Source organism: Bos indicus, chromosome 2 (assembly GCF_029378745.1).
Source record: "Bos indicus isolate NIAB-ARS_2022 breed Sahiwal x Tharparkar chromosome 2, NIAB-ARS_B.indTharparkar_mat_pri_1.0, whole genome shotgun sequence".
Classification (NCBI taxonomy): Eukaryota; Metazoa; Chordata; class Mammalia; order Artiodactyla; family Bovidae; genus Bos; species Bos indicus.
This window is the reverse complement of record NC_091761.1, coordinates 117,216,229-117,239,114: the sequence shown is the minus strand read 5'-3', so window position 1 is coordinate 117,239,114 and position 22,886 is coordinate 117,216,229. Positions and strand designations below refer to the sequence as shown.

The window sequence follows — 22,886 nt, the reverse complement described above, 5'->3', positions numbered from 1 at the left end:
ATACAAAAATTCACCTGAAATGAATCATAGACCTACCTGTACCATAAACCCATAAAACTTCTAGACAGAATCGGCAGAAAATCTTTGTGACTTTGTATACATCTGTGTAGACAGTACTACAATCAAGATAATGACCAGATTCATCACACCCGAAGTTTCTTTGGATTGGGCAAAGATTTCCTAGAACAATAACAAAAACCCATTCAGTTAAAAGTTGGGTGAATTGAACTTCATCAGAATTGAAGGCTTCTTTCTTTAAAAGATGTTTGTAAGAGAATGAAAAGATAAGATGCAAACTGGGAGAAGACACTTGCAAATCATATATTTAAAATAAAGGGTTTGTATCCAGGATATATAAAGAACTCTCAAAACTCAATACTGTAATAAGATAAACAACTCAATTAAAGAAAATGAGCAAATGATTTGAACAAAAAAGTTATATGGATAGGAAATCAACACATGAAAAGACAGAACACATAAAAAGTCACTAGGAAAATGCAAATTAAAAGCATAATGAGGTAACACTCTACAACTGTAGAATAGCTAAAATTAAAAAAGCTTCAACCAAGCTAAATGTTGGTGAGGGTATGGAGGAATTGGACCTCTCATGCTTTGCTGGTGGGGATATAGCATGATTGAAAGCAGAATTATAGCTGCCTGAGCCTGGGATGGGAGGAGGGGATTAGAAGAAGGCTGGAAAAAGCTTTTAAAGGTGATGAATGTGCTCAGTGTTTTGATTACAGTGATGGTTCATGGGCTTATACATATGTCAAAACTTAGGAACTTGTATAGTTTATTACCTGTCGTTTACACCTACCCAAAGCTGTTAACGTCAATGTGAAATTTTCATTGTATGCCAGGCACAGTTCTAGGTGTTGGGAACTAAATAATATATAGTTTCTGCTCTCACCTCTGCAAATTGTCTGTAGTTTTTGTTTGCTTTTAACTGGATATTAACATTCTAGCCCATAACATTATTAATGAACTCTGTAATTTTCTTAGAGTTCAGTCCTCTCCTTTTGAAACATTTGTTCCTTGAGTTCTTGAAATGACATTTTCCATCAGACTCAATTTGCCCAAGGATCTGAGAGAAACCGGTAGTTGAGCAAGAGAAGAAATCCAGACTGGAAGGTAAAACGTTCAAGGTGATGCCTTGCTGAATCTTCCTCATTCTGGATGGCCCTTTAGCCTCCATCCCACCAGAGATGTATTTCTTACTTCTTTCTAGCATGTTGGTTCTCCAGCTGACTTTTTCAGCTGTCCCCGTCTTATGGGCCCTTTTTAGCACTGTATCTTGGCACCTGGCTCCTGATCTAGGGGCCAGTAGACTCAGGAGATTTTACTGTTAAAAGGGTGAATTTCTGGGATGGTGGGTCCTGCTGTTGGCTGGGCCACCTTCTTGCCATTCTTCCTCTCCTGATAGAAAACACAGGGAGAATACATCCTGCAAAACTGTTAGTGTGTTTTGACTCTAGTTGGTGGATGTCATATGCCTAGCAAATATAGGGTCTGGATTTCTTATTGGATAATTCATTTTTCTCAAGAAGATGGCAACCAAAAAAATTTGGATAAGATGCAAAAACTTTACCAAAAGCCACCTAACTTTAGTTTAAAAAAAAAAAAAGCTCTTGAGAAACATTCAGGGAAAAACTTTAGGAAATGTTTTTCCCTTCAGGGGAGAAAATTTGAGCAATTTGATTTAATCTCCTAAAGTAAAGGGCAAAGAATATAAGACTTTGTTTAATAAATATACAATGAGATCATGAGGCCTTTTGTCCAATCTGTGGTCCTGTTGAAGTGATGGGAGGGGGCTATTTATAATTAACAGAAACACCAGGCTCCTGGCAAACCAGGATGGGTGGTCACTCCTGAATGTGACAGGTAAAATGGCAGATTTCTTCTGTTCCTGTGATCACTTTGGGATGAAGGAAAGAAATGAACTGGGTTGGTGAGGGATGGCGGGTGGGTGAGAAAACCAGGCAGAGGGGAGATGGGGAATTGAGGGGAAAAAGGGTCTGCAGACACAAAACATGGAGGAAAGGGAAGGGGAGGGTCACACAGGCAGGGAGGCTCGTGTCCCTGGCACATGTGTGTCCACCACAAAGGTTAGCCATCTGTCCTGGGTTTGGTGCAGCTGTTGGCTTTGATACGTTGTTCCTTTTAGCAGAGGCATCAGATGCTCACACTGGCTCAGGGATGCCATATATTTTGGTGGATTATCTGGCTTCCTTGGAAAAGCTTTCCTGGAAGCTTTTCAGTAGGGAAGAAGCTAGATCCAAAGCCACAAGGGTGGGAGTTTAGGGAGAAATGGGAGGGCGTGAGAGAGTAAAGTTGTCCCTTGGTACATGTGAGGGTGTTTGTTCCAGGATCTCTTGTGGGTACCAAAATCCATGGATGCTCAAGGCCCTTATATAAGTTGGCACAGTATAACAGACCCTGTGTGTCTGTGGATGCTGAACCAAAAGATACAGATGGCAACTGTATTTCTTTAGGCTATGGGTCAGTCTTCCTCTGACACCTACAACTATTAAATAGTGGAAAGACTATAGATAGGGATTTTGGGCTTCCCTTGTGACTCAGCTGGTAAAGAATCTGCCTGCAATGCAGTAGACCTGGGTTTGATCTCTGGGTTGGGAAGATCCCCTGGAGAAGGGAAAGGCTACCCACTCCAGTATTCTGGCCTGGAGAATTCCATGGACTTTATAGTCCATGGGGTTGCAAAGAGTCAGACACAACTGAGAGACTTTCACTATAGGGTTTTTAATCACAGACCCATGGATACAAATCTTGGCTGCTTCATTTATTAGGGATTACCTCACAGCTTCTGATTTATACTTTTTTCAACTTTAAAATGGGATAACAACATTCAGCTCCTGGCTGTCACCTGAGATATAGAATACATGGTATCTGGCATGTTACTGGGAATTGGTGGATACTAATTTCTTTCCCTGCTTCCGATCCAAGGGGGTACTATGAATAGCAGTGTAGCATTTTGGAACTGGGCAGGTAAGTTTGGTGTTTCCCTAAGTGTGTCCCATTAAAAGACACTTATTCCTTGGAAGGAAAGTTATGACCAACCTAGACAGCATATTCAAAAGCAGAGACATTACTTTGTCAACAAAGGTCCGTCTGGTCAAGGCTATGGTTTTTCCAGTGGTCATGTATGGATGTGAGAGTTGGACTATAAAGAAAGCTGAGTGCCGAAGAATTGATGCTTTTGAACTGTGGTGTTGGAGAAGACTCTTGAGAGTTCCTTGGACTGCAAGGAGATCTAACCAGTCCATCCTAAAGGAGATCAGTCCTGGGTGTTCATTGGAAGGACTGATGTTGAAGCTGAAACTCCAATACTTTGGCCACCTGATGCAAAGAGCTGACTCATTTGAAAAGACCCTGATGCTGGGAAAGATTGAGGGCAGGAGGAGAAGGGGACAACAGAAGATGAGATGGTTGGATGACATCACTGACTCAATGGACATGGGTTTGGATGGACTCCGGGAGTTGGTGATGGACAGGAAGGCCTGGCGTGCTGCAATTCATGGGGTCGAAAAGAGTCAGATATGACTGAGTGACTGAACTGAACTGAAAGTGTGTTCCATGAAGCAGACGCTCAGCGAGCTGCTCATATGAGTCTTGCCACAAAGGGTTCAGTCTCTGGATAGGTTTGGAGATGCTAGGTGAAGCAGAGGGGGTCTGGTTTGCTCCAGGACTTCTTGTGGCCTTTCAGATGTCACTGCCTGGTGAATTTCCATAGAAGAGGAAAAGGTGATGCCTCTGCATAGGAGCACTCAGCTTCTAGGGCACTTCAATACAGAACTTGAACTTGAAGTTGACAAACTGTGGGCCTGAGGTTTGGCTCTAGCTTACAAAAATGTTTCCTTTGGCCCCTTCAGTGTATATAAAAATTTTACAAATTAGTCTCCAGGATTGAAAAATCATAGGAATTTATATAGAAAGCTAGGCTTTCTGATTCTCTCAAAAGCTGGGACGGTCCAACCATGCTGGGCCAGGATGCTCCCATAGTGACCACTGACCAGCTGCTGCTCTCTGGCCTCCAGCTCCACCCAGGCCTTAGGGAGCACGCCTAGCTAATTCACATTGCCTGCTGGGTCTTGCAGGTACTGGGGTTGGGGACCCCAATCCAACTTAGCAACTTCATTTGACCAATGGGAGAATTGAATGCCAAATTCACCTAGTGTTGGACTCAGGACCAGATCCTTGGTCTCCTGACTCTCAAAGGCCAAGGTAGTAAATAACTATGTGACTAAGTTCATTTGTTTAACATCCACTTTTCTTTACAGGGCTTCCTAGGTGGTGCTAGTGATAAAGAACCTGCCTGCCAGAGCAGGAGAGGTTAAGAGACGTGGGTTTTGATCCCTGGGTCGGGAAGATGCCCTGGAGGAGGAAGTGACAACCCACTCCAATATTCTTGCCTGGCAAATCCCAGGGACAGAGGAGCCTGGTGGGCTACTAGGGTGGCAAAGGGTCGGACAAGACTGAAGTGACTGAAGTGACTCCACTCGTCACTCTAGGAGCCCACCGTCCGCTCAGAAAGCGCCCCTGCTCCTCCCATTTTCTGCCCTCTCCCACTTCTAACTAAACACCAATCACCTTTCCTACATCTCAGGCCTGGCAACTCAGATCCCTCATTGTTGTGGTATTGGCTCTTGAGGGGCGTTTTTACTGCTGAAGCAGATTGCCTCCAGAAAAAAAGGGTAAATTTAGAGGGTGGAGAGTAGTTTCGCATTGAGTGGATTTCCACATTTTCATCACAGATTATCACTCTACAAAGAACCTTTCAAATGCTGTTTTAGGAAACGCAAATTGAAAGACATCCCTAAGGGTGGCAACACCTTTCTAATTAAGAGCTCCCTTTGCACCAAAAAGACACCCCAGAGCACCTTGCAGGTGTTTTCTGAACATCCTGGGGCCAGATCTGCTGCTGTTTCCCCTTACCTTCCGGGATTACCACTGTTCGACTTAACTCTTCCCCTTTCCTGCAGTGATAAGGGATTCTGATATTTTAGTATGAAAAGTACCTGAAATTAACTCAGACCAGGGCTTGAGCTAGAAAACAATGAATTAGACCCCCCCTCTAAATCAAGACTCTAGTTGGCTCATGAAGTCATAGATGCCCTATGCTTCCTGGTTCTCCAGCTTTACATCATTTGTCTCTCTGGGTTAGGCAGTCTAATTATAGGTTGGAGAGAGTTCAATAAAGTTTATGAACTTTATTGATAACTATTCTAAAAATTATTGCACACTCCAGTCAGACCCAGAGTTAGATCTTTCTGTCTGTCTAGTTAACTAGCTGTCCTTCTAATTTAATCTATTCTAATTGAATCTAGCAAAAGAAAAGAATGATTTTGGCTGCAGAATACAGGAGTCCTGGACAATCTACAAGCTCAGAAAATGTAATTACACATGAAATACTTATATTGTTCTGAAAAGGCTGACTTTTAGCTAGGGAGGAAAATATCCAAATGCTTTTGATGTACACACACACACATCAAAAGCATTTGGATATTTTCCTCCCTATTTATGGAGAAGGTGATGGCACCCCACTCCAGTACTCTTGCCTGGAAAATCCCATGGACGGAGGAGCCTGGTGGGCTGCAGTCCATGGGGTCGCGAAGAGTCGGACACGACTGAGCGACTTCCCTTTCACTTTTCACTTTCATGCATTGGAGAAGGAAATGGCAACCCACTCCAGTGTTCTTGCCTGGAGAATCCCAGGGCCGGGGGAGCCTGGTGGGCTGCCGTCTATGGGGTCGCACAGAGTCAGACACGACTGAAGTGACTTAGCAGCAGCATATATATTTATGGAGACCATTTTAAAAGTCTTTATTGAATTTCGTACAATATTGCTTCTTTTTTATGTTTTGGTATTTTTGGCCATGAGTCATGTAGGATCTTAGCTCCCTGACCAGGCATCGGACCCTCACCTCTTGGGTTGGAAGCGAGGAATCTTAACCACTGGACTGCCAGGAAAGTCCTTGAGACACTGTTTAATAAAACATAGTTGTACCTTTGAAACATTGAAATAAGACTAAGTGAAACTACCCTCAAATACCAGTCCTGTCATGAAGGGAGAGAGTTAGTTGTACCTGAAAACCTAGCCTAAGGATAGCTACTGCCAATAGCCTGAAACTCCTGGCTCTGAGCCTCCTGGCAGCCCAAGTAAGAAAAGAAACATGATAAACTACTTGACCCTCATTACCTGTTACAACAGAACGTACATCAGCTCATCTGGAGCCCCAGACTTTTATTTTTTTAATCGAAGACCCTGGAAATTACCATGCAGGCCATCATAACACAGACTATTGGACAATAACATTATTTGTAACTTTTGCCGACGTTGTCCTTCAGTTCAGTTCAGTTCATTTTCTCAGTTGTGTCCGACTCTTTGCGACCCCATGGACCGCAGCACACCAGGCCTCCCTGTCCATCACCAACTCCCAGAATTTACCCAAACTCATGTTCAGACTCATGTCCATTGAGTCAGTCATGCCATCCAACCATCTTATCCTCTGTTGTCCCCTTCTCCTCCTGCCTTCAATCTTTCCCTGCATCAGGGTCTTTTCCAGTGAGTCAGCTCTTCACATCAGGTGGCCAGAGTATTGGAGTTTCAGCTTCAACATCAGTCCTTCCAGTGAACACTCAGGCTGATCTCCTTTAGTATGGACTGATTGGATCTCCTTGCAGTCCAAGGGACTCTCAAGTTGTCCTTAGAAGCTGAAAAAGTAAGCAGTTCCGTAGGAATGCTGACTGTTTCTGTAGAAGTGCACGTCTGTGTTTTTTCTGCCCATCTTAATTTCTCATCTGCTGATAACAGCACCCTGATTTTGCTTTTGGGAATTGTTCTTCCCCTGGTCCAATGGAGGGGACTCATTCAGTTTAGAGAAGCCTGTCAGTCAATGTGCCCTCCTTTCACTGTGGGGTTGATGTGTACCCCTAATGTCTAGATCAATTAATCTCTCCCAGGAGTGGGAATCCAGAGCAGGGTGGTAGAAAGGCTGAAAGCAGCCAACACTGATAATTCTGTCCACGATGATCAGCAGAAACTCTGTTGTCCTCCAGCATGGACCCTGGGGACCCCTTGATACCTATCCTTTCTGAGCTTGCTCCTTCCATACTTCTTTTAATCCAGTGTTACCCAATTATTTATTATTTTTTTCTGGCGGATCAGTTGCAACCACAAAACTCTGATATACAGGTAGATTTTTTTCTTGAACCCATGGACTTTAAGTCTTCAAAATCCGTTTCACAGAAGGTGACGTGTCGAACAGAGCTTGTGTGTGGAGAAAAGGGAGGGAGCCATGCATGTTTGAAGGATCTCCAGGATACCAACTAGAAGCCCAAGGGTGCACACGCGTGCCTCCTTATGGGTACACCTTCTTTGTAAAAGTTGCACTTGCTTGATGAAGAATGGATGCAAATATCCCCCCACCCCAGAATTTCTTATGCGTGTACCCCTGCTTTAGTAAGTTGTTGTCATTCGGTCGCTCAGTTGGGTCCGACTCTTTGCAACATCATGAACTGCAGCACACCAGGCTTCCCTGTCCTTCACTGTCTCCCTGAGTTTGTTCAGACTCATGTCCATTGAGTCGGTGATAAAGTGGCACTTACTAAATAATCCTAATTATGCTTTAGTCCTGGTCCACAGCTTCCATGTTCTGGCCCATCACTGGGAAAAGGTTTTTGTCTTTGTTTATAAGAGTATAGCCCTGCTATTGGCATCTGCTATAAATCTTAAGGTTTTTATAACTCGGATGTCATTTTCACCTTCTTGCCAAATCCCTGCACTGAAAAAGCAGAGTGTCATGATAAGTAATGATGCTTTTACTGCATCCAAAACAAATAAAGGAATTTTGTACACATCATAAAGTGAATCCCTCTTGTCTCCGAGTCTGGGGTAGAAATGGTGTCGGGGACACAAACAGCTATTTTGGCCAAAAGAACCAAAAAGACATGGTCTCAGGCTGTCTGAGTCTCTGTTCTTGAGAAACATTTGTAATTGTTGGTTAAAAATGTGAATGGTAAGTTCACTCTAGGACAATGTGGATTCTTGAGCCCAGAAAGTTAAATACCTCCAACTTTGGCAGTCCTGACTTTCTGAGTAGAGAATATAGTTCCCTAGTTTTCAGGATCTGCTTTGCCACTTTGATTTAATACAAGGCGGAAATCTTCAAAACAAAGCTCTGGGGATCCAGGAAAAGTTCATCTGGCATCAGTTAGCTTGGGCAGGCCCCGCCCCCTTCCCCACCCCACCCCCTTGTCTTTTCTCTAGGAGCTTGATGCTTTGTAGAAAATGAATGGCTTTGCAAAAGTGCAAATTTGGGAGAGTGTGGTACAACCAAGGAAAATTCAAATCGGCATTCCCCCTGTGGGAATCTGCTTGGGGAGACTGAAATTATATTTAAATATTCATTAAACAGCCAATAGCTGTTTTAGGATGTTGACAGACTGTCTGAATGGTAAAGCTCAATGGTTTTCTGGAAGTAAAGCGGTCTGGAGAATGAAGAAAACAGTCTAAAAAGCCTACTAATTGATGTGCCCTGCTCTCTGCTGTGTTCATGGTAAATAGCACAGGCTTGAGGCTGATTTCTGTACTCGTTGGCCCAGAGAACTGGTGTTTTTCTTCATCGTATAGTTGAATGCCCTTGTTGAACAGAGGCTGACCCGTGAGATATGTGTGTGCTCTGAAGAGGAGGGGCTGTGTGCTGGCAGGGTACCTACGAGCAGGGCAAGCATTCAATGAAAACTTGGAGGAAGTCTTTTGGAAATAAAACTTAATTTGCAGGGATCTTAACTTCACACATGAGGTAGGCCTGCTCTGCGATTTGGGGCCTTATCTGTTTACTCTCTTTCTTTTTTGACCTTCTTTTCTTGCTTTTCTCTTCCTCCTTTCCTCACAATTAATAGGAATGAAGTTCTTTCCATTCCTGAATTCTTTTTAACTCTCTTGCTAACTGCTGAGTCTTTAGACACTTTTTATAGCTTTCCCGGGGTGGGGGGACATCACCTATCTTTTCTCAGATCTTCCTGTTTCAGTGACTGAAGGCTCTCGGTGGGCTGGAAGTCACAGCTGAATTGGACAGAAAGAAATTTGGCTGTGGCTTCAAAGACCTTGCTTTTTGGGGGGAAATTTTTTTCCTTTCTTTTTTCTTCCCTTCCTTTCTTTTTTGGCTTATGGTTAAGAGGATATTATCTTTGCATTAGATAGTCATCAAACTAGTTTCTTGGGTTGTGAATGCAAAGAACAAATTGATTCGTTTTGACTGGGAGAAATTGATACATTGTTGGTTTTTGTAAAATGCACTAAAAAGTCTATCATGGAACTGAGCAGATGCCTGCCTTTGTTATGCTAAAGAACTGAAGCTATTTATCTTTTTAATTTCAATGATTAGCCCCTCTAAATAGGAAATGTAACTTTCATTTGAAGCTGTTAATGCATTATGGCAAATAACAAAATGTGTGCTGGAGAAAATTACTCTTCATCTCTTGCATTTCTGTGGGCATATCAGACTCAGGAGTATTTTTAATATAGCATAACAATTTTTTTATGTGTTAGCATTTTTTTTTTTAAACTTCACATTATAAATAGGAGCAGAAGCCTGCTTCAGAAATTTGAAAACTAGATTCAGTTCAGTTCAGTTCAGTCGCTCAGTCGTGTCTGACTCTTCATGCAACCCCATGAATCGCAGCACGCCAGGCCTCCCTGTCCATCACCAACTCCTGGAGTTCACTCAGACCCACATCCATCGAGTCAGTGATGCCATCCAGCCATCTCATCCTCTGTCATCCCCTTCTCCTCCTGCCCCCAATCCCTCCCAGCATCAGAGTCTTTTCCAATGAGTCAACTCTTCGCACGAGGTGGCCAAACTATTGGAGTTTCAGCTTCAGCATCATTCCTTCCAGAGAAATCCCAGGGCTGATCTTCAGAATGGACTGGTTGGATCTCCTTGCAGTCCAAGGGACTCTCAAGAGTCTTCTCCAACACCACAGTTGAAAAGCATCAATTCTTCGGCGCTCAGCCTTCTTCACAGTCCAACTCTCACATCCATACATGACCACAGGAAAAACCATAGCCTTGACTAGATGGACCTTTGTTGGCAAAGTAATGTCTCTGCTTTTCAGTATGCTATCTAGGTCGGTCATAACTTTTCTTTCAAGGAGTAAGCGTCTTTTAATTTCATGGCTGCAGTCACCATCTGCAGTGATTTTGGATTAAGGTTGGTCAAAGCAGAAGCAAAGCTATGACTGTATTACAGCTCACATCCTTGGGGTTCTGAATAGTGGTTGGACGGTGCAATAGATACAACTAAAATGCTCTCATTGGAAAAGACCCTGGTACTGGGAAAGATTGAAGGCAAGAGTAGAATAGGGCGGCAGAGGATGAGATGGTTAGATAGCATCACCAACTCAATAGACATGAACTTGAGCAAACTCCGTCCTTGAGATAGTGGAGGACTGGGAAGCCTAATGTGCTGCAGTCAGTCCATGGGATTGCAAAGAGTCGGACAAGACTTAGCAACTGAACAACAACAGCAGCAGCAGCAAAATGTTTTTATTATGGATGAATAATTCTTGACCTGTGGACCTTGGGACTCAAGAGGGTCGTGGAATTTTAAGATATCTTTGAACCTGGTGTCCTTTATACATTTCCTATAGCCTCCAAAAATATACCTTGCCAAACATCAACTGCTTTTCAAATCCTGTCTGTTGTATTTAAAGAAATTATTTATTAGAAATACATTATTGATTCATAGTGGCTCTTGGACTTTATGTTTCTTTTCTGTTGCTGCTGCTGCTGCTAAGTCGCTTCAGTCGTGTCCAACTCTGTGCGACCCCAGAGATGGCAGCCCACCAGGCTCCCCCGTCCCTGGGATTCTCCAGGCAAGAACACTGGAGTGGGTTGCCATTTCCTTCTCCAATGCAGAAAAGTGAAAAGTGAAAGTGAAGTCGCTCAGTTGTGTCCTACTCTTAGCAACCCCATGGACTGCAGCCTACAAGGCTGGGTACCAAAGTTCTATGTGTGAGTCAGCAGCATTTTGGATTTAAAAAGGATTGTGATACTTGAAAGAGGTGGGCACTGTAGATTTCACGCATACCAAATACCAAGGTAAAAATGCCCTGGCCGGCTGAGACTTGTCAGTGCTTTGCCTGAATGTCCCTTTCTTACAGACTTTACTTCCAACAAGTATTTTGTCGTAGTTGTTTAGTCGCTAAGTTGTGTCCGACTCTTTTGTTACTTCATGGACTCTAGCCCGCCAGGCTTCTCTCTCCATGGGGTTCTCCAGGCAAGAATATAGGAGTAGGTTGCCATGCCCTCCTCCGGGGGATCTTCCCGACCCAGGGATTGAACCTGTGTCTCCTATGTCTCTGGCATTGGCAGGGGGATTCTGTGCCACTGAGCTCCTGGGAAACCCTCAATGAGTGTTTATTAACCTTTTATTCAAGGGTAAGGAGCCGTGTTAATTTTTAAGGTGGGTCTAAAAACTGGTCCTGTGCTCAAGAAGGTTGTAATCAGTTAGATAGAAAGTAGACTGTAATCATATGGGAACTTCTACCCTAAGATGCTGTGAAAGGCAAAAGATGAGGGCTTTAGTAATCTGTTGTGTTTTTTTTTTTTTGTATATATTAGAAACATGAGTGTATTCCTTCAAGTCCTACTCAGGAGGATTCTAACATCTCAGGGATGGGGACTGTGGCACATGGTTATCTGTTGCTTGAGAGAGCAGATATTTTCACTGGGCACATTTTTGCCCCAAATTGAGTTGTTCTTGTTCAGTTGCTAAGTAGTGTCTGACTCTTTGTGACTCCATGGATTGCAGCATGCCAGGCTTCCCTGTCCTTCACTGTCTCCCAGAGTTTGCTCAAACTCATGTCAATTGCATCGGTGATGCCGTCCAACCATCTCATCCTCTGTCGTCCCTTTCTCCTCCTTCTTTCAATCTTTCCCAGCATCAGGGTCTTTTCCAATGAGTTGGCTCTTCACATGAGGTGGCCAGAGTATTAGTGCTTCAGCTTCAGCCATCAGTCCTTCCAGTGAATATTTAGGGTTGATTTCCTTTAGAATTGACTGGTTGGATCTCCTTGCTGTCCAGGGGAGTTGGAGTTCTGTTACTGTGGCCAGAGGGAATTATGGTGAGCAGTGCCCCATCTCTACCACAGGTACTAAGTTTAAACTAACAGCAGATGTGGATGGTATGGGATCCCCAGATTCTGTTCCTTTTTTGTTTTCCTTAGAACTTTTATGCTTTTCTTCCCCATGGTTTGGTGTGTGTTCCGTTGCTTAGTCATGATTGACTCTGAGGCCCCATGGACTGTGGCCTGCCAGCCTTCTCTGTCCATGGAATTTTCTAGGCAAGAATACTAGAGTGGGTTGCCACTTCTGCTTCAGGGGATCTTCCTGAACCAGGGATTATCGAACCTGCCTCTCGGATCTCCTATATTGACAGGCAGATTCTTTACCACTAGTGCCACCTGGGAAGCCCAGAGGTTTGGTGCAATCCCAATGAAGTCCACACAATCCTCTGGCTTGAATGGTCAGTTGATGCTGGTCTAATATAGTATCAGATGGTTTTCTAGCCCGTCTTTCAATAACAATGTTTTGCCCAATGGCATGTGCTGAGAATTGCCAAGAATACTAAGAAAGGAAGACTTTGTGAGTAAAATAAAAATCACATCTGAGTGTTTTGATGTTAAAAGTTTAATGTTTGTTTGAACAGATGCTATTTGGCTAATTTTTTATTTGGGAAACTGTCATTTGGTCGATATTGTATATCCTTTTTAGTTTTTGACATTTAAGTCAAAATATATCATATGTTGTATCTATCTTGTACCTGAGTTATTGCCTGCTTACTTTCAGGATATTATCTTTGTTATATTTAATCTCTGGAATGCAAGTCAACAGTCAGGGCTATTCATAGTAAATGATAATTAGTTGAAAATATAAAGTGTAAAAACTGTCTTGTTTAGCATTACATCTATTTCTTGGTAATTGATCATAGTTATAGATGGGGAAAATTTTCAGGTTGATTGATTTTCTTTATGGAACCAACAGTGAATTCCAGTTGGGCATCATTAAGATACCTGGAGGTCTCCAAGATTGCTAAGCATTTACTTGTTTGGTAGGAAGTTCTCAAAAAGCTTTTTTGCAAAGGACACAGAAGCATAGAATTCAGCTTGGCTTCCATTGGCCAAATATGGTACGTGTTGAGCCTCAAAATAATTAACGATTGTTGTGGATCATGTCCCTGAATAAAATTACACTCTCTGAGGGCATTCTGATGCAAACAAACAAGCAAACAAACAAATAACTAAATAAGCGAGGAAGGAAAGTTCTTCCTTAGAGTATCAACTAATAAATAAAGCAGTAATGTTAGAGTTAGAAAAATCACCATTTTGCAGCCAGCATAGTAATCACTGGTGCAGGCAACCATCATTAGTGAATATTGAAACTAGTTGATGGATGTCTGATATGGAATAGGATGTTTACATAGTCTCAAAGATCTCCTCACAGATTATCATTTGAAAAAGAGAAAATGTAATTTTTCAGAAGAGAAATCAGGACACCACCTCAAACAAATCTCAAAGTTTGTGTCATCCAGAATGGAGCAAACCATTATTAAGTGATTCTTGATAACACTGCTACATAAAAACGTGTATGTAGATGAGTACATGAATGTTATTTTTAGTGACTTTGGGGAGCAGTGGTCCCTGAATATCTGAAGCCTTAGGTCAGAGGCTGTCCTGCTCTGCTTCTTACTGCACACCTGGTGCAGAGTCTGGCAGAGGTAGGCAGGTCAGAAATATCTGTTTGGTGGCTGCTTGTACCCCAGGGCCTGGAATTCCCTCGAGCTGTGGAATCTGGATCTTTGCACATGTATTTTGCTATTTTTAGGTTCCTTTGCGGCTGGTTATCGTCTTGTAACAAGTTAGTTGTAGTAGCCAGTGGGTTGTAAGCAAAAAGGATCTTCTTATTTAAAACTACCATTACTTTAAAAAAAAGTTACTTATTTGGCTGTGTCAGGCTCAGTAGTTGCTGTGTCGGCTTTAGGTGCTCCAAGGAATGTGGGATCTTACTTCCCTCACCAGGGATCGAACCTGCGTCTCCTGCACTCCAAGGTGGATTCTTAACCACTGGACCAGTAGGGAAGTCCCAGCAAAGGGATCTTAAAGGGAGGACACCTGCTTCTCTGCTCCTTCTTCTCTGTTCTGGTGGGAATCTGGATGTCCTGGCTGGGTGTTGAGAGGCCCTTTCAGACCATCTTAGGGGAGCCCCGTGCTAAGGATGGTGGAACAGAAAGAGAAGCGTCTAGGACCCTTGATGCCAGGGAGCTCTGTGCTAGCCCGGGGCTTCTTCCTCCAGACCTCATTTATGTGAGAGAGGAGTAAGCGTCTGTCTTTAAACCACTGCTCTTTTGCTTTTTCTTTCATTTGCAGCTGGAGCAAATCCTAAATGATACACTGTACTTTCTAAAAATCATCGCTATTGAATTTGTGTTCCTCTGTGGAGATCTGTATTCAGTTTGTCCCGTAGACATATTCATTAGAGAAATTCTCTGGCCTTTTTTTTTTTTTCTTTTTCTTCCTGTTTTCCCTGAGAGGGATTTTTCTGATTGTCATAGGGATTCTCTTTTTGTCTTTGAGTATCTGGGGTTTGGGGTACTTTTCAATGTTGAGGACACCCTCCTTTTTCCTCCCTCGTGACAAACCTCTGTTTTGCAAATTGCTCGGTTGATCTGAAAAGATTGATCCTGAGGGATTGACTCTCCTAGGAGATCTCTTGTCCTGACAGACCCAGCTGGAGACCGGATGTGCCGAGGTAAGAACTTGACAGAATCGGGGAAAAAAAAAGGAAATTTTAACTGTTTCCAGTTGCCAAAAACATTTTACTTCAGTGGAAGGATTCGGAACAGATTTTTTTAAGTGCTCCTTCTGCCTGGTGAGTTTTGTTTAGCAAATCTTTGTGCTTTTTGGAATCCACTCATGTTATTACTTGTTCGGTGGACAGTTCTTCCTTTGCAGCTCTTTATTGCCACTAAGGTCTCTGGTGCCTTCATTCGCATAGATAATAGATGGGTGTGTGTGCCCACAGCCCAGCGAAAATAGAGGGCCTGAGTTTCAGCTTGTTTATTGTTCAACTGGTATGTAAGCAATGGGGCTTAACACCTGAATTATGCATAGGTGTGTTTCTGTGCATTGAAATTCAGGAACTTGAAAATGAATCCTGTAGCGATATTTCATGGTGTTCAGTTCTTTCCTTTAAAGTATTTATTGTAAAGTTTTACATGCGTGATTTGCTTACATTTACTTGAGCAGTTCCCATAATAATGTTATTTCATGATCTGGTGGCTCTGTAATTTGCAGCATCCTTTCCTTCTCATGGGTAGGATTGATTACTGGTGCTCTCTCTCTCATGCTCAGTTGCTCAGTCATGTCTGACTCTTTGTGATCCCATGGACTGTAGCCCGCCAGGCTCCTCTGTCCATGGGATTCTCCAGGCAAGAATACTGGAGTGGGTTGCCATTTCCTTCTCCAGGGGATCTTCCCCACTCACAAACCTGCCTCTCTTGCATCTCCTGCATTGGCAGATGGATTCTTTACCCTGGGCCACCTACTGGTGCCCTAATATGCCATGGTCAAGGTCTTCCAGCTCTTTGAACTTCCAGTAACCTAGATAAGAATCAGTGATTGCTGTTGTATGCAAAATTTTATTTTATTTCTACAGGAAAAAAAAAAAAAAAGAACTTATTTCTAGCACATTTTGGTCTGCAAAAGAAAGCAAACAAAACACTGAAGGAAACAACTACTCAAAACCCTGAAGCCAAAATGTAGAGGGGTGCAAGATAAGAATAGCTTAAATATTCTGCTAGCTTAAATGAGCCTCCTCTGATGGGAACAGGGCACATTTAGGATTTTTCCTGTAAATTTCAGCCCCTGTCAGTACTTTGCATATGACCTTGGGGAAGTATGTAAACTTCTGAGGCTCAATTTCCCTATTCAGTAAAATGAACTTAATGAAAGCGTTCTTCTGAAGGTGAAGTGAGATGGGATATGTAAAAGTGCTTTGTAAACTGTGACATATGTTCAAGTATTGATACTTTTTAGGAGTCAGCTTACAGCAGCGGTTTGTCCTCCCGACGGCCTGCAGAGCTGATTTTCCTGGCGTGGAGCGCTGCAGTTTGTTCTCCATTGTTGTTTAGTTGCTAAGTCATGTCCAACTCTTTTGTGACCCCGTGGACTGTAGCCCGCTAGGCTCCTCTGTCCATGGGATTTCCCAGGCAAGAATACTTGAGTGGGTTGCCATTTCCTTCTCCAGGAGATCTTTCTGACCCAGGGATTGAACCTGAGTCTCCTGCATTGGCAGGCAGATTCTTTACCACTGAGCCACCAGGGAAGCCCAGTTTGTGCTCTAGGTAACAGTAATTGTCAGAACTTTTATGTAATGGGCAAAATTATATTCTGATTAAGACAAGTAGCATTTCCATATCTTCAGGATTGTTTCTGCCGGTGAAAACCTTATGAGATGGAAATTTGGCAAAGTAAAACGCATCTCCTTTTGCCCTTGCACTTAAGCATGTAGCAACATCTATGGCATTCACCAGGAGGCTTGGGGCATTACAGGAGCATCATATTCACCTTGGCCTTGCTTGGAACAGAGAGAAAGCTTTGTCCAAGAGAGAGGCTTTACGAATTTGTGTGTTCAGAAAACAGAAAAAGCGTAGTGCAAGAGACTTGGTCATGCAAAAGGGTTTTGAACAACAGGTGGGTTTTTAAATACATCCAGGAGCAAATACAGGTTTCCCTGATGACTCAGACCGTAAAGAATCTGCCTGCTCTGCAGGAGACCCGGGTTCTGTACCTGGGTCGGGAAGATCCCCTGGAGAAGTGAAGGACAACCCACTCCAGTGTTCTTTCCAGGAGAATTCTATGGACAGAGGAGCTTGGTGGGCTACTGCCCACAAGGTTGCAAAGAATGGGATGCTACTGAACAACTAACACTTTCAACAGGACAAGATACAAATGCCATAATTAGTTTGGACCAATCTTTTAAGTGCCAAGAAAAACATGCTTATTGGCATAGAAGGCTTTGTTACATGACAGACCTATATGTGGGATTTTGATCTTAAACAATTGAGAAGCAAGTAACCCTCCATTTAAATTACCCAGAGCTTCTGGTTATGGATCCCTGGGTTGGGAAGATCCCCTGGAGAAGGGAAAGGCTACCCACTCCAGTATTCTGGCCTGGAGAATTCCGTGGACTGTATAGTGCATGGGGTCGCAAAGAGTCGGACAAGACTGAGAGACTTTCACTTTCTGGTTAAGGAACTTTGAAATTTGCCTGGATGATTTTCCTATTTCTCTAAGCACCAGAGTGACTAATGATATCATACCTATGGCCAGAAGCAAAGCATGGGTTGGGGAGGGTTTTGTAGGGACCCTCTGATGGGAATGTGAGGCTGTTCAGAGGAAGTGAGAAAGGAAGAGTATATAGCTTTACTTTAAAAAAAATGGAAATTGCTTTTGCTGATTAGATAACACTATGAGATTCTGAGGATGGAAAGAGAGATTCTGTGTTTGTGATAAACACATTATTCGGGAATATAAACTATATGCCAAATGGTGGAGAAGATAATTGGGCTTCTTAGAAGAGGTTGAAGACAAAATTTTGATTGTGTTAAAGAATTTTGAAGGATTGAGTTTTTTTTTTTTTTTTTTAATGAGGTGGTCTGTGAAGTTGAAATTTCGGGAAAGAGGGTCATAAATGTTTGTTGAGGAAACAGTCACGCTTGGTAGTTTTGAGGGGCTCCCTGCAGGCAGACTTCATCCCTAGTTCTAGTTTTCACAGCTGGCTGCAGTTGTTTGGGTGATAGAAGAATCAGGGGTATTTGGTTGTGTCTTTGGAAAAATTGATGCCAAACTGCTTACAAGTGTGACTGGAAAAAGGCTACAAAGGTTGAAGTGCCCTTGGACTTCACTGAATGCTTGATTCCCTCCCTTACATTAAAATCCCAAGTTGCATTGAATTAGTGGTTAAATAAAGTTGCACTAATTTTCAATTAGTTGAGAACTAAAAAGTAACATATTTTGTTTACACAATGCTGTTTTTGCTTTATATTATGTTTGTATTAGAAATGAGCAATTTAGTCCCAGAGAAAGTACACGTGGGGCTTTCTGCCAAATTCCAGTGCCAGACATGACTTTCATGATTAAAGTATCTACCGTTAATCTTTGCTTGACAAAAATGAAATTAGGATTTTTTTTTAAAGCTTTACATGATCTGAAAAGAAAGCATTATAACTAAAATGTCTAAGAGCTTGGAAAAGTTAAGAGTTACTAAACTGGACTTTTGACCAGTATAGCTATAACTTTGATTTTGTAAAAGAAGAGGTTTTCTTTCCTCTTGGTATTGGAGAAATGCAGATAAAAATGATTGTGATTAATCTAAGTCTCCCTGTTTCTTGTTTTTTTCTTAATTGTGGTCTTTGGGTGGGAGGATTTGCTGTCAGGGAAATATTTTGTTGCATTCTTGTTTTTTTGTCTCTCAACTTTAATATTCCAATGCCACATATCTGTAGAATGCCAGCTATAGAAATGAAAAGATGATATTCATTTATTAGTGCAACAGATGTTTATTGAACATCTACTATGAGCCAGATAATACACTGAGCTCATTGTCTTGAGAATGCAATAGACATACAAACATGTCAGTTACAGTACAGTGAATACCTACTGTAAATACAGAGAGAAGGCAGTTATGAACCCTGTCCTAGACAGGAATGCTTCACAGAGGATGGGATGTAAGCTGTGCAAGAAAGAATAGGCATTTGCTAGGTCAAGAAGATTACCCTAGGCATAGGGAAGACTGTGTACAGAGCTGTGAACTCAGGCTTGTCTGGACAACAGTGTGAGCACATCTTGTGAGGCTGGGGAGTGGGAGAGGGACTGGGGTAAAGGAATGAAGAAGCCAAGGTGTAGCTCAGGCTCCATTGGGAAGGGCCTTGTATGGGATATTTATGAGCATAGGAGGTTCTAACCTTTAGGCAGTGGGAAACCGCTTGGTGGCTAATAGGAGACAAAGGACTCGGATATATAGGTCTTAGGAATGTTATTCTGGTTGTGGTATAGCAAAAGCATTAAAAAACAAGGAAATGAGGACACTATTGGAAATGGTGCAGAAAAAAGTGGCATGAAAATATCATGTAAAACAGTGACTCTTGGAGGTGAGGAGGAGGGAATGTGAAGGGTGATATTCAGGTTCCTAGCCTGGGTGGCTGAGTAGAAGGTCGAGCGGCATATGGAGCCAGACCGGTTCTGTTGTAGGAGGAACAGATTTCAGGTAGCAGTGGGTTAGGGTGGGGGCAGCGTCACGAGTTTTCCTTTCCCACCTGTAACTAAATATTTCAGCTTGTGGGCATGCCGTTTCTGGTTGTTCTGTGGAGTGTGCTGAGTCATAGCAAGTGCTGTGAGTTTTGATTTGAGCTGGTCTCTAATTAGGCAGAGCAGGAAAATCACATTTTAGTTGTTGGATTCAATTCCCCCCCCCACTTGCACCCCAAATGCAGAAGTCTCTGCCTTTAAAAAGAGCATTTACTGAGCAGTAGCTCTGTACCTGCTGTTGTGCTCAAGAGGTGTGTTCGTGCATGCCAAGTCGCTTCAGTTGTCTGACTCTTGGCTCAAGGGGTACCTGTTATGAATTTTTACAGGTGAGGGAATATGCTTATAGAGGTGAAGAAATTTTCCAAAAGTAGTGAAGATGGAATCAAATCGGGTGTGGAATACATGTAAGCATATTCTTGTATTTGATTCTTGAAAAAATGATAACTTTTGGAAAAAATTGTTTAAGAAATAAAACAAGGATTCTATTTTAACTGTAGCAGATAAATTGTAAGGTATATTGGTTCTTATTTAGTCATTCACATTGGTTATTGAAACTTTTCTGCCCATATAGGGGAGATACAGCCTGATTTATGCATGCTGTGAGTTTTGTACTACTTAAAAGTTCACCAACTCTTTAGAAAGGTATGTAGTGTGAGTATCTTCCAGGATTATAATGGAAGAATTGGACACCTTGAAAACCTGGGTTTGCCTGAAGAAGCCTTTCTTTCTATTTGTGCAACACTCAGATTTCCTGTGACTAGGTAAACAGTCACAGGTACTTATTTAGTCTTTTTTACCTAGGTAAAACACATTTTTATCCCTTGGTCTGAGGGCAGAACTGAAACAGGCCCAACATGCCGCAGTGTGAAAACCAAGCCTCCACAAGTTCAAGGCTATTAGCTAGTAACTTAACTGAGTTTTAAAGCAAAAATCAACATTCCTGTTAAGATAGAATGAAAATAGAATCCAGAGTCTTAAAATATGTCATCCACCACATTCATTGTAAGATAAAAAGTTCTGGCAGGAAAATGTAGCATATAGCCAAGAGAAATAGAAATCAATAAAAACAGACCCTCCTGATGGTTGGGGCAGAGTGTTCGTTGATCCCCTTTCAAATCAAGTGGAATATTCTAAATAATACCAATAACAACAATTAGTAGTATTCACAAAGAAATAGCAGAACCTAATTTTTACAGCATATTTTTCTTCAGGTCAAATCCTCTGCTTGCTTTATCTCAATTAATTCTCACAATATTCCTGTAATCCAACTAATGTGATTGCTTTTATAGTGAGTAGATAGTTCAGGGAAAAAGCTGGCCAAGTTCAAGGTATTTAGTAGGACAGCCAGGGTTATGCTGGTCAGACTAGTTCTAGCAACAATGTCTTGACCCACTTAGTAATAGTATCTGAGACTTCGGACATTGCCCCTCTCCTCCCATCTCTGCCTGTATGTCCTCGTGAGGCTGGAGATCTATTTGTAAATGCAGAAAGGGGAGCCAGAGTTCTTGTCTTTGCATGCTTGTGCCTGTCTTACTCATCTCTGACTTACCCCCTCTCCCAAGTTAATATCCAAAGCCACTTTGATCAAGTAGAGTGAATGTCATACTTTATGTTCTGTGCAAACACATTTTTATAGCCTGTTTTCTTTCAAAAGTTTATCTCATTCTGGAAGTAACTAATTCACTGACCTTTTATCTTTGGGCTCTAGTTTGTGGTTTTTGAAGCTTTCCAAGATCAACTGAGCAATGCTGTGGTTTGGCAATTTAAACAGTTAATGCAGTATCAAGCTGGATGATTTTGAAAGCAATTAATGCTTGAATGAAGTCTTATCCTGCTGAGTTATGGTTTTCCCCCTTTAAAAAAACTTTATTGGATGATTAGAGGCAGGCTTTCAAATTCCATTCCTGGTAATTGAGGGATTTATTTTACCTCCAAGATATTTTTGCTTCCTGGACCAGCAAGGAAATAGAGTGTTTTAAAGAAATAAGACAAAACCATTTTAAATGGAAAGAAAGGGCTCCCTAAATTGAAAGTTAATGTCACCATTTTTAATATGAAAGTAGAAACTTAAATGAACCTTCAAAGTTACTAATTAATTTGATGCTAGCTTCCACCCCTCCCACCATGTAGATTCCATTTGGTCGAGGAGTCTGAAAGAAGGACATTAATTAAAATTGGAATGATTAATTTTATTATGTGTAAGTCAGAATAAATTAATTCTAGTGTAAGTATAAATTAACTCCAGTGTTAATTCCATAGACTTCCTTTCCATGGTTTGCTTCAGTAATTGAGAATTTATCAGACGTTCCTAAAATTCAGAAATACTTTTGTGTATGTGGGGAGGGAGTGGGTATTGAGGGGCACAAAAATGTATAGTGAGTCAAGAAATGTCATTTAATTCAAACTTTTATTTATACTAGGGTATCCTTTAATTTTAGGGATTCCCTGATGGCTTACCTGATAGCTCAATTGGTAAAGAATCTGCCTGCAATGCAGAACACCTGGGTTTGATCTCTGGGTTGGGAAGATCCCCTGGAGAAGGGAAAGGCTACCCACTCCAGTATTCTGGCCTGGAGAATTAGTCCATGGGGTTGCAAAGAGTCAGACACGACCGAGAGACTTTCACTTTCACTTCATTTTCTGGTGGTTTAGATGATAAGGAATCTGCCTGCAATGCCAGAGACCTGGGTTCAATCCCTGGGTAGGGAAGATCCCCTGGAGAAGGGAATGGCAACCCACTCCAGTATTCTTGACTGGAGAATTCCATGGACAGAGGAGCCTGGTGGGCTGCAGTCCATGGGGGTCGCAAAGAATTGGACATGACTAAGCGACTAACACACACACACACAGCCTTTAATTTTAGGCAAAAAATGTGTTGAGAATGTTAAGTTTCTCCTTGTCCCCTTCAGCTGTACCTACATCTGTTCTCCTCTCTTTCTCATACCACATATAGGTTGAAACAAATGACCAGCTTTGCTCTTGTCTGAGATTCAAAGACTGTTCTTTTTTTTTTTCCCTATTGCATAGTTCATTTCAGTCGCTGTCGTGTCCGACTCTTTGCGACCCCATGAATCACAGCACGCCAGGCCTCCCTGTCCGTCACCAACTCCCGAAGTTCACTCAGACGCACGTCCATCGAGTCAGTGATGCCATCCAGCTATCTCATTCTCTGTCGTCCCCTTCTCCTCCTGCCCCCAATCCCTCCCAGCATCAGAGTCTTTTCCAATGAGTCAACTCTTCACATGAGGTGGCCAAAGTACTGGAGTTTCAGCTTCAGCATCATTCCTTCCAAAGCAATCCCAGGGCTGATTTCCTTCAGAATGAACTGGTTGGATCTCCTTGCAGTCCAAGGGACTCTCAAGAGTCTTCTCCAACATGACAGTTCAAAAGCATCAATTCTTCGGTGCTCAGCTTTCTTCACAGTCCAACTCTCACATCCATACATGACCACAGGAAAAACCATATAATAGGTCATTGCAAATTATTGCTATGTCTCC

At 42.2% G+C, this 22,886-nt stretch overlaps 1 protein-coding gene across 2 annotated transcripts in view; it reads left to right on the top strand.

Annotated features, from left to right (window-relative positions):
* PID1 (phosphotyrosine interaction domain containing 1) overlaps window positions 1-22,886 on the top strand; it is a 264,184-nt gene that overhangs the window by 12,821 nt on the left and 228,477 nt on the right. The window lies entirely within an intron of this gene.